At 40.4% G+C, this 13,801-nt stretch overlaps 1 protein-coding gene and 1 long non-coding RNA gene across 10 annotated transcripts in view; one reads left to right on the top strand and one right to left on the bottom strand.

The window, feature by feature from the left end:
* AFF3 (ALF transcription elongation factor 3) overlaps positions 1–13,801 on the bottom strand; it is a 309,887-nt gene that overhangs the window by 82,247 nt on the left and 213,839 nt on the right. The gene's annotated exons all lie outside the window — the stretch shown is intronic.
* The window catches only part of LOC140705756 (uncharacterized), a 56,395-nt gene that overhangs the window by 25,750 nt on the left and 16,844 nt on the right, over positions 1–13,801 (top strand). Inside the window, exon 2 of the long non-coding RNA XR_012085250.2 lies at positions 12,153–12,291. This is a non-coding gene — a long non-coding RNA (uncharacterized LOC140705756). The remainder of the gene's footprint in view (positions 1–12,152; positions 12,292–13,801) is intronic.

Here is a 13,801-nt window from a genome sequence, read left to right as displayed (position 1 = left end):
AGTATTACATTCTTGATGTCTACTGCATGTACTAGAAGTTGTTGCCGTTATGTGCCATCACGTTGTCTCTGATTTATGTGACCCTATGAATGAGTAGTCTCCAAAATGTCCTGTCCTCACTTAGAAGCACATGTAGGGAAACACCTCTTTTGAAAGTGTTAGCAGCGCAGGACACATGGAAGGGGCTCAGTTTTGAGATGCTGCAACAAAAAGTTCTATCGCTGATGGGGCTCTACTTGGACGGAACTACTGTATACATTACCTCTGCAGTAGAATTCAAATAACCAGAATAATCCCTGAAGAATATCTTCCATCAAGAGTCATCCTTAGTTACAACCCCATTGCTTATTAAGATAAAGCAGATTTATTTCCCCCTTCACGGATTGCTGCCTTGTTGTGGCAAATGGGCTTGAGTAATTCAGAGAAGCTATGGGCTATGCCGTGCAGGGACACCCAAGATGGACAGATCATAGTGGAGATTTCTGACTAAACGCGATCCACCTGGAGCAGGAACTGGCAAGCCACTCCAGTATCTTTGCCAAAAAACCTCCATGAACAGAAACAAAAGGCTAAAAGGTATGAGGCTGGAAGATGGGCCCCTCAGGTCGAAAGGCATCCAACATGCTCCTGAGGAAGACTGGAGGACAAGTACAAGTAACTCCAGAGCTAATGAAGTGGTTGGGCCAAAGCTGAAAGGATGCTCAGCTATGGAACTGCCTGGAAGTGAAAGTTCGATGCTGCAAAGAAAAATACTGCATAGGAACCTGGAATGTAAGATCTATGAACCTTGGGAAGCTAGATGTGGTCAAACAGGAGATGGCAAGAATATACATTAACATCCTGGGCGTCAGTGAATTAAAATGGACAGGAATGGGTGAATTTAATTCAGGCGATTATCATATCTACTATTGTGGGCAAGAATCCCATAGAAGAAATGGAGTAGCCCACATAGTCAACAAAAGAGTGGGAAAAGCTGTAATGGGATACAATCTCAAAAATGATAGAATGATTTCAATATGAATCCAAGACAGACCTTTCAACATCACAATAATCCCAGTTTATGCATCAAACACGGATGCTGAAGCTGAAATTGACCAATTCTATGAAGACTTACAACACGTTCTAGAACTGACACTAAAGAAAGATGCTCTTCTCATTCTAGGGGACTGGAATGCTAAAGTAGGGAGTCAAGAGATAAAAGGAACAACAGGTAACTTTGGCCTCGAAGTTCAGAATGAAGCAGGGCAAAGGCTAATAGAATTTTGTGAAGAGAACAAGTTGGTCATCACAAACACTCTTTTCCAACAACACAAGAGGCAACTCTACGCATGGAAATCAGCAGATGGGCAATATTGAAATCAGATTGATTATATTCTCTGCAGCCAAAGAAAGAGAAGCTCTATACAGTCAGCAAAAACAAGACCTGGAGCTGATTGTGGCTCTGATCATCAGCTTCTTAAAGCAAAACTCAAGCATAAACTGAAGAAAACAGGAAAAACCACTGGGCTAGTCAGGTATAATGTAAACCCAATCCCTTATGAATATACAGTGGAAGTGAAGAATAGATTTAAGGAAGTAGATTTGGTGGAGATAGTGCCTGAAGAACTATGGATGGAGGCTCCTAATTGTACAGGAGGCAGGAACAAAAACCATCCCAAAGAAAAGGAAATGCAAGAAAGCAAAGTGGCTGTCCAATGAGGCCTTACAAATAGCACAGAAGAGAAGGGAAACAAAATGCAAGGGAGATAGGGAAAGTAATAGAAAACTGAATGCAGACTTTCAAAGAACAGCAAGGAGAGACAAGAGGGCCTTCTTAAATGAACAGTGCAAAGATATAGAGGAAAATAATAGAAAGGTAAAAACCAGAGATCTGTTCAAGAAAATTGGAGATCTTAAAGGAACCTTTTGTGCAAAGATGGATATGATAAAGGACAAAAATGGGAGGGACCACACAGAAGCAGAAGACATCAAGAAGAGTTGGCAAGAATACACAGAGGAATTATACCAGAAAGTTCTGGATGTCCCGGACAACCCACATAGTGTGGTTGCTGACCTTGAGCCAGACATCCTGGAGAGTGAAGTCAAGTGGACCTTAGAAAGCATGGTTAACAACAAGGCAAGTGGAGGGGATGGCAATCTAGTTGAACTATTTAAAATCTTAAAAGATGGATGGCACTGTTAAGGTGCTACACTAAATATGCCAGCAAGTTTGGACAACTCAGCATTGGCCAGAGGATTGGAAAAGATCAGTCTACATCCCAATCCCAAAGAAGGGCAGTGCCGCAGAATGCTCTAACTACCGTACAATTATACTCATTTCACACGCTAGAAGGTTATGCTCAAAATTCTACAAGGTAGGCTTCATCAGTACGTGGACTGAGAACTCCCAGAAGTACAAGCTGGATTTTGAAGGGGCAGAGGAACTAGAGACCAAATTGCTAATTTGGTCTCTAGTTCCAAAGCCAGAGAGTTCCAGAAAAACATCTACTTCTACTTCATTGACTACACAAAAGCCTTTGACTGTGTGGACCATAGAGAACTATGGCAAGTCCTTAAAGAAATGGGAGTGCCTGATCACTTTATCTATCTCCTGAGAAATCTCTATGTGGGACAGGAAGCAACAGTTAGAACTGGATATGGAACAACCAATTGGTTCAAAATTGGGAAAGGAGTACGACAAGGCTGTATATTGTCTCCCTGCTTATTTACCTTATATGCAGAATACATGATGCGAAAGGCTAGACTGGAGGATTCCCAAGCTGGAATTAAGATTGCCGGAAGAAACCTCAGAGATGCAGATGATACCACTCTGATGGCAGAAAGTGAGAGGAATTAAAGAACCTCTTAATGAGGGTGAAAGAGGAGAGCACCAAAAATGGTATGAAGCTCAACATCAAAAAAAAAAACTAAGATCATGGCCACTGGTCCCATCACCTCCTGGCAAGCAGAAGGGGAAGATATGGAGGCAGTGACAGATTTTACTTTCTTGGGCTCCACGATCACTGCAGATGGTGACAGCAGCCACGAAATTAAAAGACACCTGCTTCTTGGGAGGAAAGCGATGACAATCCTAGACAGCATCTTAAAAAGCAGAGACATCACTTTGCTAACAAAGGTCTGCATCGTCAAAGCTATGGTTTTTCCAGTAGCGATGTATGGAAGTGAGGGCTGGACCATAAAGATGGCTGACCGCCAATGAATTGATGCTTTTGAATTGTGGTGCTGGAGGAGACTCTTGAGAGTCCCCTGGACTGCAAAGAGAACAAACCTATCAATTCTGAAGGAATTCAAGCCTGAGTGCTCAGTGGAAGGACAGACCCTGAAGCTGAGGCTCCAATACTTTGGCCATCTCATGAGAAGAGAAGACTCCCTGGAAAAGACGCTGATGCTAGGAAAGTGTCAAGGCAAGAGGAGATGGGAATGGCAGAGGACGAGATGCTTGGACAGTGTCATCAAAACTACCAAGATGAATTTGACCCAACTCTGGGAGGCAGTGGAAGACAGGAGGGCCTGGCATGCTCTGGTCTAAGGGGTCACGAAGAGTCGAACACGACTTAATGACTAAACAACGATTCATTTTCCCTTTTATGCAGCTTAATTAGTAGCTTTAGAAGACATATTCTTGTCTTTCTAAGCATCTAAATATCTGTTCCATTTCAAGTTAATCACATCTGACAGAAAAATGGAAGAACAGTGGTGCTTGTCCTGACAAACCCTCTAGGTTTTTGGTGCTGCAGAAGGTTGCAAGGGGAAGTGAAGGAAATCTAAGTACTCCTGTAAGCCATCAGCAGATTTAGCTCTGTATGAGTTTGTTCATAAACTTGTTGCACTGCATGCATATTGTATTTATTTAAAACTATACTAACACCATTTTTCAACAATTTCATATTGGGCATCTTTTATTTGGTAATTTTACAGTGATTTAAACTAAGTCTAGAGTTTAATTGTAACATGAAAACATGGTGGGTATAATACAATATGTTCCTATTTACGCTATAAAATGCAGAGTGCTTTTTAAGTGCTGAAAAATGGCTAACTGAGGACCCAGAGGACACTTTCTCCTCACCTCCTCCGTTTGACTACTGAATGCAGGTGCTCTGCCTTAGTCACCTGGTGCAGCTTTCCATATTGCATCACAACAGCAATAATATAATTCATTATTTGCTTCACTATTTTAAACAGCTTGTTCTTAATTTCCATTTCATTTTACTTTAGCAGCTTAGCCAAGGACAGAACGTTAACCATCAAGAAAGAAATGCAGTAAATTAATCCCTAAAGGAAGATGACTAGAAAGACTTTTAACAGCTTTAAAAAACAAAACAAAACATTGCAGCAGGGGTGAAACTAGGTGTTAACAGAAATGTGTACATCTTGCGATTAACCTGTTTCCCCCAAAATGATAGGATTTCCTTAGATCAGCATTTCTCAACAACCGGACTTGCAAAGTAAATTCATCTTTTGGTCAGTGACCAATTACAACACAGTGCTTGGCTAAATGAAAGATATGGATGTACTGTAAGACAGTGGTCTCCAACCTTGGGCCTCCAGATGTTCTTGGACTTCAACTCCCAGAAATCCTGGCCAGCAGAGGTGGTGGTGAAGGCTTCTGGGAGTTGTAGTCCAAGAACATCTGGAGGCCCAATGTTGGGGACCACTGCTGTAAGAAACAGGTGTTTTTCACCACCTGAAGGAGCTTCACTTCTGAATAAGTGGTAAGAACATAATCTAGTTTGATTCTCAGAAATCATCTTGTGGAATCACTAGTTACTACAGTAATGGTGAAGTTTATGACCCACCCCCCACCATTTGAACCTAGTTCCAGATTTGAAGATATTATCACTGAGGCTGTTGAGAAGCTTTATGGGGCATTTGAAGGACAGACAGAGTTCTACTCCTGTCCTCTGAAGATGCCGGCCACAGAGACTGGCGAAACATAAGGGGGAAAAAATCTCCAGAACACAGCTAAACAGCCCAAAAAAACCCGACAACAACCATCGGATCCTGTCTGTGAAAGCCTTCAAGAATACATTTGAGGGATTGCCTATTGCCCTGGCAAACAGCAACAGAGAAGCAACCCTATACTAATGCCCTTGTAAAATGCAATTTTTGAAATATCAGATGGGATTTGTGAGTGCTGTAGCTGCTGTACTCTATTGGTTGTACTATAGCTGATCAAAGCAAAGGTCAATACCTAACTGAAGAACAATGTTTGCTTTATATAACACATAGGATACATCTAATGGTATAGCAACAGTGACATTCTAGTTAAAAGATACAATATTCCAAAATTAATGTAATGCTGAGAGGAATGAATGAATCTTTCTTAAAAATCTCCTACAGCATACAGCAAACACCTTCTTCTGGGAAGTCCCTGTATACAGTATACTTTCCAGGGGAGGGCATTCTAAGGATGTGGTGCCACCACAGAAAAGTCCCTTTCTGTCAAACTTGTCAGTCTCATAGCTATTGTGGATCACAGATCACTGATATTAATCTCCAAGCAGGCTCATAGAGGTGCAAGTATTTTTTTTTTCAGATAACTGGGATCCCAAATCATCTAGGGCTTTTAAAATTAATAGCAGGAGTTTAAATTACCATGGATATGAAAAAACCTTATTTGTAGTTGATGCAGAATAAAAACAATATGGTCTGAATGCTTAGCTCCTACAAGCATTTGGGCTGCTGAATTCAGTACCGATTCCAATGTGTTTTTATGGGCAGCTTTGTGTCATGTGTGTTGCAATAATCAGGCCTGAGACCAGTTCATGTGTTACTGAGGGAAGGTCACCTTTCTCTTGGTGAAGCTGCAGCAGAAAAGTCAGCTGAAGGATGTACAAAGTACTCCCTGGCCATTGATATCACAATATTTTCCAGAATCAGATAGTATATCCAGATCAGCAGCTGGTTGTATAGCTCACTGAGATGGAGCACATAGCTGCAGAGTCAAGGGCTGGGTATCTGATTCTCTACTATGCCTTTTAGGAGAAAGCTAGCCTGCATAGCCTTGAGCAAACTGCACAGTCCCAGACTGCTCTCAGAAGAAAGGAATGGTAAACCAATTCTGAGTACTCTTTACCCAGAAAACCCTGGAAAGGTTTGCCGTAAGTCAGAACTGACTTGATGGCACAAACATATTGTATTATGAGCATGTCAGCATATTTCTCTACACAGAATATTCATGTCTTCTCTGGATTAAGCTTCAACTTAACCCATCTGTCCTTAGGCCCCTGTTTACCTCCTTCCTTTGTTGCCTTGGGACTAGAAGATGGAAACTGGAGATACAGTGGCTTCTCATCTGCATTCTGTGACATTTTAGCTCAATCCTCTAGATTTCCCCTAGCAATTTCATGTAGATGTTAAAAAGAATATCATGATGATTATATGGCCGATAAGGAATTATGAAGCCAAGCATTTAATGTTAAACTAACTCCTGGAATCTTTGCTTACAGCATTTTCTGAGTCAGTACCTTCATTTGAAATCAATAATGTTGTTTTCAGGAAAGGTGCAACTGTAGCATGAGCAAGGGTACTGGATATCTGACCCAAATTACTTTTAATTATTCTGCAATGCTAGAAACTGCAAAGAAAAATAGGATTGGTGGACTGAAAAACAAGACAAAGAATGCTGGATGAACTGTTCAGTGCCAGTATCCCATGTCTCTAATTTGCTAGATACAAAATTAACTCTAGTTCACCCTCCACCCATTAGTGAATATAGATTCATTCAGGACTAAGTCCATTGATTTCACCTCAGTCTATTAACCATTCAAGAAAGGTTCTAGCTGTAGTTCACAAAGCAACAATTCTAATTGCTGTAATATTTTTCTGATCCACATTCTCCAGATAATTATCTATCTCCAACCTTGATTTCAACAGGCCATATTTTGGGAACCACAATCAACAGATATTCAGGTTTCAGTACTGGTGAAACAAATTAGCCAAGAAGTGTCACAGATTGAAATGGTCTGGTGAAAGGAAATGAAAATAAATATTTTATTGTAGTTGAAATCAAACTAATGTAATGTAATGCAATTAGGGTACAACACTGTGTAGAAATTAGCTAAAAGGAGCTGCAGAAACAGATTTAAATATTTATTTATTTAAAGTACTTTACCCCGCCTTTCTGTTTAAAAGGATCTACATGATCTGTGCTTCACAAAGGTAGCCCAAGAAAATATGATGTGTTAATATATGGTGAACCAAAACTTGGAATCTGCAGCTGATTTGACCAAAATTATAATTCTGACAATGTTAAACAAAATGTTTTAAAATATTACGGAGACTCTACTATAAGAAATATCAATTTGGTGAATGACCTCGGGGATTTTAAAAAATGGAATTATTATAGGCTGAGACAATTCATAATGAAAAACATGTATTTCTTGCACTTGGTGGTTCAGCAGAAAAGAGGCTCCACTGTTGCTATGGCCAGACCAGTATACAATCATGTGGGGGGGGGGGAAGTACACCCTCTTTGAATTCTACAGTTTTACATATCAGGATATAATGAAAATCATTTGGTCCTTAGCAGGTCTGAAAATTAGATAAATATAACCTCAGAGGAACAGCAACATGTGTCACGATTTATTTAACAAAAATAAAACCAAAATGGAGAAACCATATATGAAAAACTAAGTACACCCTTACTGCTTCCATAGGAATTAAGGATAGTAGACGGGTGCTGCTAACCAAATGCCCTTGAGTAACTCACCAGGAGCATGACCACATCTGTAAAACCCAAAGTTTTAGCAGTTTGCTGGTCTGGAGCATTCAGGTGTGTGTTAACACAATGCCAAGGAGGAAACACATCAGCAATGATTGTAGAGAAGTAATTGTTGTTGCCCATCAATCTGGGAAGGGTTATAAGGCCATTTTCAAATAATTTAAAGCCCATCATTCTATAGCGAGTAAGATTCTTCACAAGTGAAAAACGTGCAGGGCAGTTGCCATTCTTCCCAGGAGGGGAGGTCCAAAGAAATTCACCCCAATGTCAGACCATGCAATGCTCAGAAAAATTTCAAACAAACAAACAAACAAACAAACAAACAAACAAACAAACAAACAAACAAACAAACAAACAAACAAACAAACAAACAAAAAACTTAGAGTTATATCTCAGCCTCTACAGGCCTCAGTTAGCATATGAAATGTTAAAGTTCATGACAGTACAATTAGAAAAAGACTAAACAAGTATAGTTTGTTTGGAAGTGTTGCCAGGAGAAAGTGTCTTTAAGGAGAACATGGCAGCATGGCTTAAGTTTGCCAAGTTGCATCTGGACAAATCACAAGACTTCTGGAACAATGTCCTTTGGACAGACGAGACCAAAGTGGAGATGTTTGGCCATAATGCACACTGCCATGTTTGGCGAAAACCAAACAGCCTATCAGCACAAACACCTCATACCAACTGTAAAGCACAGTGGTGGAGGGGTGATTTGGGCCTGTTTTGCAGCCACAGGACCTGAGCACCTTGCAGTCACTCAGTCGACCATGAGCTCCAATGTATATCAAAATATTTTAGAGCCAAATGTGAGACCATCTGTCCGACAGCTAAAGCTGGGCTGAATTGGGTCATGACAGACCAGCGGAAAAAGAAAAGAATCCAGGTGTCACAATGGCCCAGTCAAAGTCCAAACCTCATCCCAGTTGAAATGCTATGGCAGGATCTTCAGAGAGCTGTGCGTAAACAAATGCGCACAAACCTCAATGACCTGAAGCAATGTTGTAAAGATGATTTGGCCAAAATTCCTACACAACGATGTGAGAGTCTGATAAAGTTATACAGAAAATGATTGCTTTGTTATTGCTGAAAAAGATGGTTCTGCAAGCTATTGTAAGAGTATTTAGTTTTCCACACATTGCTTCTTCATTTTGGCTTAATTTTTCTAAAAGAAATTGTGACACAGTGTAATATGTCATGTATTGTTGTTCATCTGAGGTTGTATTTACCTAATATATATTGAAACCTGCTAAGGACCTGATGATTTTTATTATGTCCCCTGATATGTAAAACTGTAGAATTCAAAGAGGGTGTACTTTCTTTTCACATGACTGTATGTATTGTGTGTTCTATTTATAGCAAAATTACTGGATGACAAGGAAAGAGGAACTATCATTCTAGCCATCTTCCCAAAGTATTATTCACATGCCAGTTTTCAGATCTTTAAAAAAATCCCCAAAGAAACTTAAAGTAAAAGTAATTAAAACAGAAGTAGGTGAAGTATGGAGTGCTCCTCCTTGCTGTTCTTATTAGTCAGTCATGTCCTTTCCCACAATACAATCCATTCTGTTGTCCACCCAACCAGATTTCCCACCCTCATTTCTTCATAAGAGAAATACTCCAGGTCTCTTATCATTTTGGTTGACCATTTCTTCACCTTCAATAATTCAACAGTGATCAGAAATGTATACCGTATTCTATGGGATTGTGCATTCATATGATACAAGAAGTTTATTTTCTGCTTCCCTTTTATTTTCGCTAAATTCCACTTCACAGCCAATGTGGAATTTGTCATTTTCATAGCAGCCACATACCAGACGAACATTTTCATTGAGCTATCCACTAGAACTTCAAGGCCCACTTTCTTTGTCAGCCAGTACAAGCCCACGTCCAAGTCCAATGCTTACAACTGAAGTAGACTCAATGTATCAATGGGAAACTGGCTACTCAATATTCATGTTAATTTCATTGATCCAACAGCTTTATGTGGGTTTAAGATAAGCCTTGGATATCAGCCTCAGATCTCATCACTGTGTTTATGAAGTTGGGATTTCGTTGTGCTCCTGTGAATGGCTTTACACTTTACACTGACCATTCTGCCAGTTTGAAACATTTGTTTGGATTTCTTTTGCAACTGATATCTGTTTGTAATTCTAACCCATCATATTATTGGGTGTTGCAACAAACTTGCAGGCATAGAATCATTGTGTAGCGAACAGCCCTGCCCTCACCTGTCCGTCACAGTGGAACAGTAAAGAAGGAGCCAATGCCTGGATGGAAGGCGGAGCCAAAGGGGGGAGGGGACTGGATACAAAGGCTGGTGTATGGAGTATGAAGAGAGATTCTGGGAGAGAGAGACTGTGTGAAACTTAAAAGTGATCTGGTAGTGAGTTAGAGATCTGTAAGAACGCTGTAGGGAACAGAGTGTTAATAGAGTTTTAAAGTTAAAGTAGGACTGATTCAAATATAAGTGATTAGCAACCTGTGATTTACCTATTGAATATTAATCATATGTTAACTTCCCTGATCTAATAAATGACTTGAGTTTTAAAAGTACATGTGTCTCATTGATTAAATGGTATTGAAGCAGCAATACCTGGTGGCAGCGAAGAAAGAAGAAGGGCGAGAGCCTCCTGAAGGCCTGGGGGAATAAGGGCTTCAGAGGAAATCGCCACACATGTCATTTTGCTACCTGAGGTGAAGGGGAAAAAATTGCCTGACCCACTCCTATTTCATATTCAAAACCCAAACAGCCTGGGACCTGAATCTTTCTTCAATACTGGTGTATCCACTGTGGCTGATGGTGCCAGGATAGTTTAAAGCATGCAGGACAATTCTTTTCCAACATCTTCTTGTGCCTTTCTAACACCTAACAGCTGAGGCAATCAACTTGTAATGCCTAGTACCACTACTGGGCCCTCCACAGGCATAAATACAATAGCTACAACTTAGTAAAATGGGGAGGCACAAATGTCTTGAATGAGACAAAAACGAAATCAAAATCTAAAAGCTTCCAGAGCTCACCTAAAGGTCTGGGCAGGTTGCTAAATCTTGTGCACACTAGAATGGCACCGTCTCATATTTTGCACTTGATCTGTGACTACTTGCTTAACCCCCCCCCCCCCAAATATACCTGCTTGCATTTTTGTCAGCTTGCAGAAAATTCTGGGCAAATGTCTGCTGAGAGCAAAGGGACAGTGAAATCAGAAGGTTCTGGGCAGACAGTCTAGTCAAGAGGACCACAGATTAATAAATGTGCACTCGTCCATACCATTTCCCTGCCTGGCTTTGTACACCCACATATGCATGCCGAACAATGCTATGTATGGCCCAAGCTTGGCTCCATTCAATTTGGCTTACAGATGTGCATGTGCTTGTGCAGCAGCAATACATTCTGAACTGCTCTGTTGCCCCTCCCTGCCTCCTATATCCCCCTCCTTTCCCAGCACTACCCAAATGCTTATTTTCCATAATTTATGATAAGCATAGAATTTTCAACATCGTTATTGCCGAATATATACTTGACCTCACTCAATGAAGCACATTCAAATCAAGCCTCTTTGTGTTATACACACAGCACTACAGAGCTTGTCTTCGCACTGTTTCTTTGGGGCATGGCCATACAGCAATAGCCACACAAGGAGGCTTTTAAAAATAATGAGCATCTGCTGCAAAGGGCAGTGGCTGCTGAGATCATTAAATGCAATCATTAAACTTCATCTTCTATTAAAATCTTGTTAGCCAATTTTAGATGCATTGCAGCTAAGACTCTGTTAATGAAATCTGTCATAGCTAATCTAGCTCTGCAATGTTGAAATTTAAAATGCTTCATCTTGGGAGTTACATCAGATAATATGTCCTCGGGGAAGGCTAAGGTTTAGGTGATGGGGTACCTTTAATATTCCTGGTGTACTTTAAAAAAAATTAATGAAATTGCTTTAATATTCCAGACACATTTATCAAGCTTCTAAACATAGCTTAGGATCAAAGTAAATGGGATGTTTAATTTGTGCCGTTTGACCTTGCATGATTTAAAGAAAAAGAATGTTATGAATAGTGGCTCTCTCTGTGTGTATGTTTTCATGATGGGGGTCAGGTTGAGAAGCACAGGAGGGAAAGAGGAGTCTAACCCTTTCCTGCTGCACTGCAGTCCTAATAAATATTGTCTCCCACTTATGATATTTGGCATAGGACAGGATGCTATTTACATCACAGTTGTTTCCCACAAGTACTAAACAGCAGCTTCAGGTGAGAAGGGTTAAACATCCTTCTCCATAACATAATCTAGATCCTGACTGGGCCTCTCTACAGTTACAACATGAGGTTTAAATTGAATCATGCCACACCAAGTATAGCTTGGCACTTTATATTATTTTGGCATGCCTGCTTTGACAGCATTCCATTTTCTTCTTTTCTACTTCTGTGTCCACAGGAGATTATGTGTTAGTACTACTTGGCTTTCCCTGGAAGCTGGAAATTATTCCCCATGCTGCTGTACTTGGATTTCCTGTTGGTTCCTTCTGTTGACTCTAGGAACTTCTGAATCTCTCCCACTTTTACCTGAGCATGAGGTGAGCTTTGTACTTGATCCCACAATCCTTCCTGCTAATACTTTTTCTCTTCCTGCTTGTCTGCCAGATTCATTCTTTGCTCTTTTAGACTACTGAGGTCCTCACTTAGTCTTGGAAAGGAGCCTGAAGTTACCACCACTTCCATTCCACATGTAATATTAAGACAACATTTCCCACCCACTCCCTTTTAGACCCTTTAACAAGGTTCAAGAAGACCTTTGCTCTTGCAAATTTTGTAAACCATGCCAAGTATTGATTTCACTAAGCTGGGCAGTCTATAAGTGAAATCAGTCAATCAATCAATCAATCAATCAGTCAGTCAGTCAGTCAGTCAGTCAGTCAGTCAGTCAGTCAGTCAGTCAGTCAGTCAGTCAGTCTGTCTGTCTGTCTGTCTGTCTGTCTGTCTGTCTGTCTGTCTGTCTGTCTGTCTGTCTGTCTGTCTGTCTGTCTATCTATCTATCTATCTATCTATCTATCTATCTATCTATCTATCTATCTATCTATCTATCTATCTATCTATCTATCTATCTATCTATCTATCTATCTATCTATCTATCTATCTCTTTGTTGGTTGTGTAACATCTGTGACCAAATCTGGATTAATACATATCCAGTTCTTGTAAATTTTGTATTATGAATTATGTTATGCAGCTATTGCTACAAAACAATTTTCCAATGGATCTGCACTTAACTGAAAACAATTATACATTCCAATCCTGCTTACACTGATGTAGGAAGCAGCTACATGATCCATCTGTTCTTTGATATCAGGCTGTTCATATTAATGGTGCAATAGGAAGCTTTTCCCTGGAAAAGACCATGATGTTGGGAAAGTGTGAAGGCAAGAGGAGAAGGGGACGATGGAGGACGAGATGGTTGGACAGTGTCATCAAAATGACCAACAGGAATTTAACCCAATTCTGGGAGGCAGTGGAAGACAGGAGGGCCTGGCATGCTCTGGTCCATGGGGGTCACAAAGAGTTGAACATGACTTAATGACTAAACAACAACAGGAAGCTTGATTCCATGGTACTGTGATGTGGAAAGTGGTTAGGACAATGGTTCCCAACCTTTTCAACCACAGGATAAGATCCGTGTACAGAAGCATGGTTCTAGCATAGCACCAACATATGTATGTTCAGGTCAGCTCTTAAAAGTGGATATCTTGTACATCCGTGTCCTTTCTTTTCAAGGCAGGGCAGGCAAAAGCAAGACATCACCTGATGATTACTCATCTCTTTCTATGCCTACATCATAACATTTTAAACACACTTGCTACAGCTTCTCTACATTATTAATTGTGAAACAGTAAAATATAGTTCTTTTTCTTTCACTCATTGCCGGGGTTCCATTTTGGACCCAAGTCTTCAAGGATGGTTCGAGCTGCTTCTTTAGTTTCTATTTATACAATTTCACAATTTCTTTGGCAGAGTCGAAGAGTACATACCAGGGTGTTGCCTTTTATGAATCTCGGGAGATGTGAGAGGCAAACAGACTGGGTGAACTTTGG

The sequence above is a fragment of the Pogona vitticeps genome, chromosome 3 (genome assembly GCF_051106095.1).
Source record: "Pogona vitticeps strain Pit_001003342236 chromosome 3, PviZW2.1, whole genome shotgun sequence".
NCBI lineage: Eukaryota > Metazoa > Chordata > Lepidosauria > Squamata > Agamidae > Pogona > Pogona vitticeps.
Note: the sequence above shows the minus strand (reverse complement) of the source record. Positions and strands in the feature narration are given on the sequence as shown.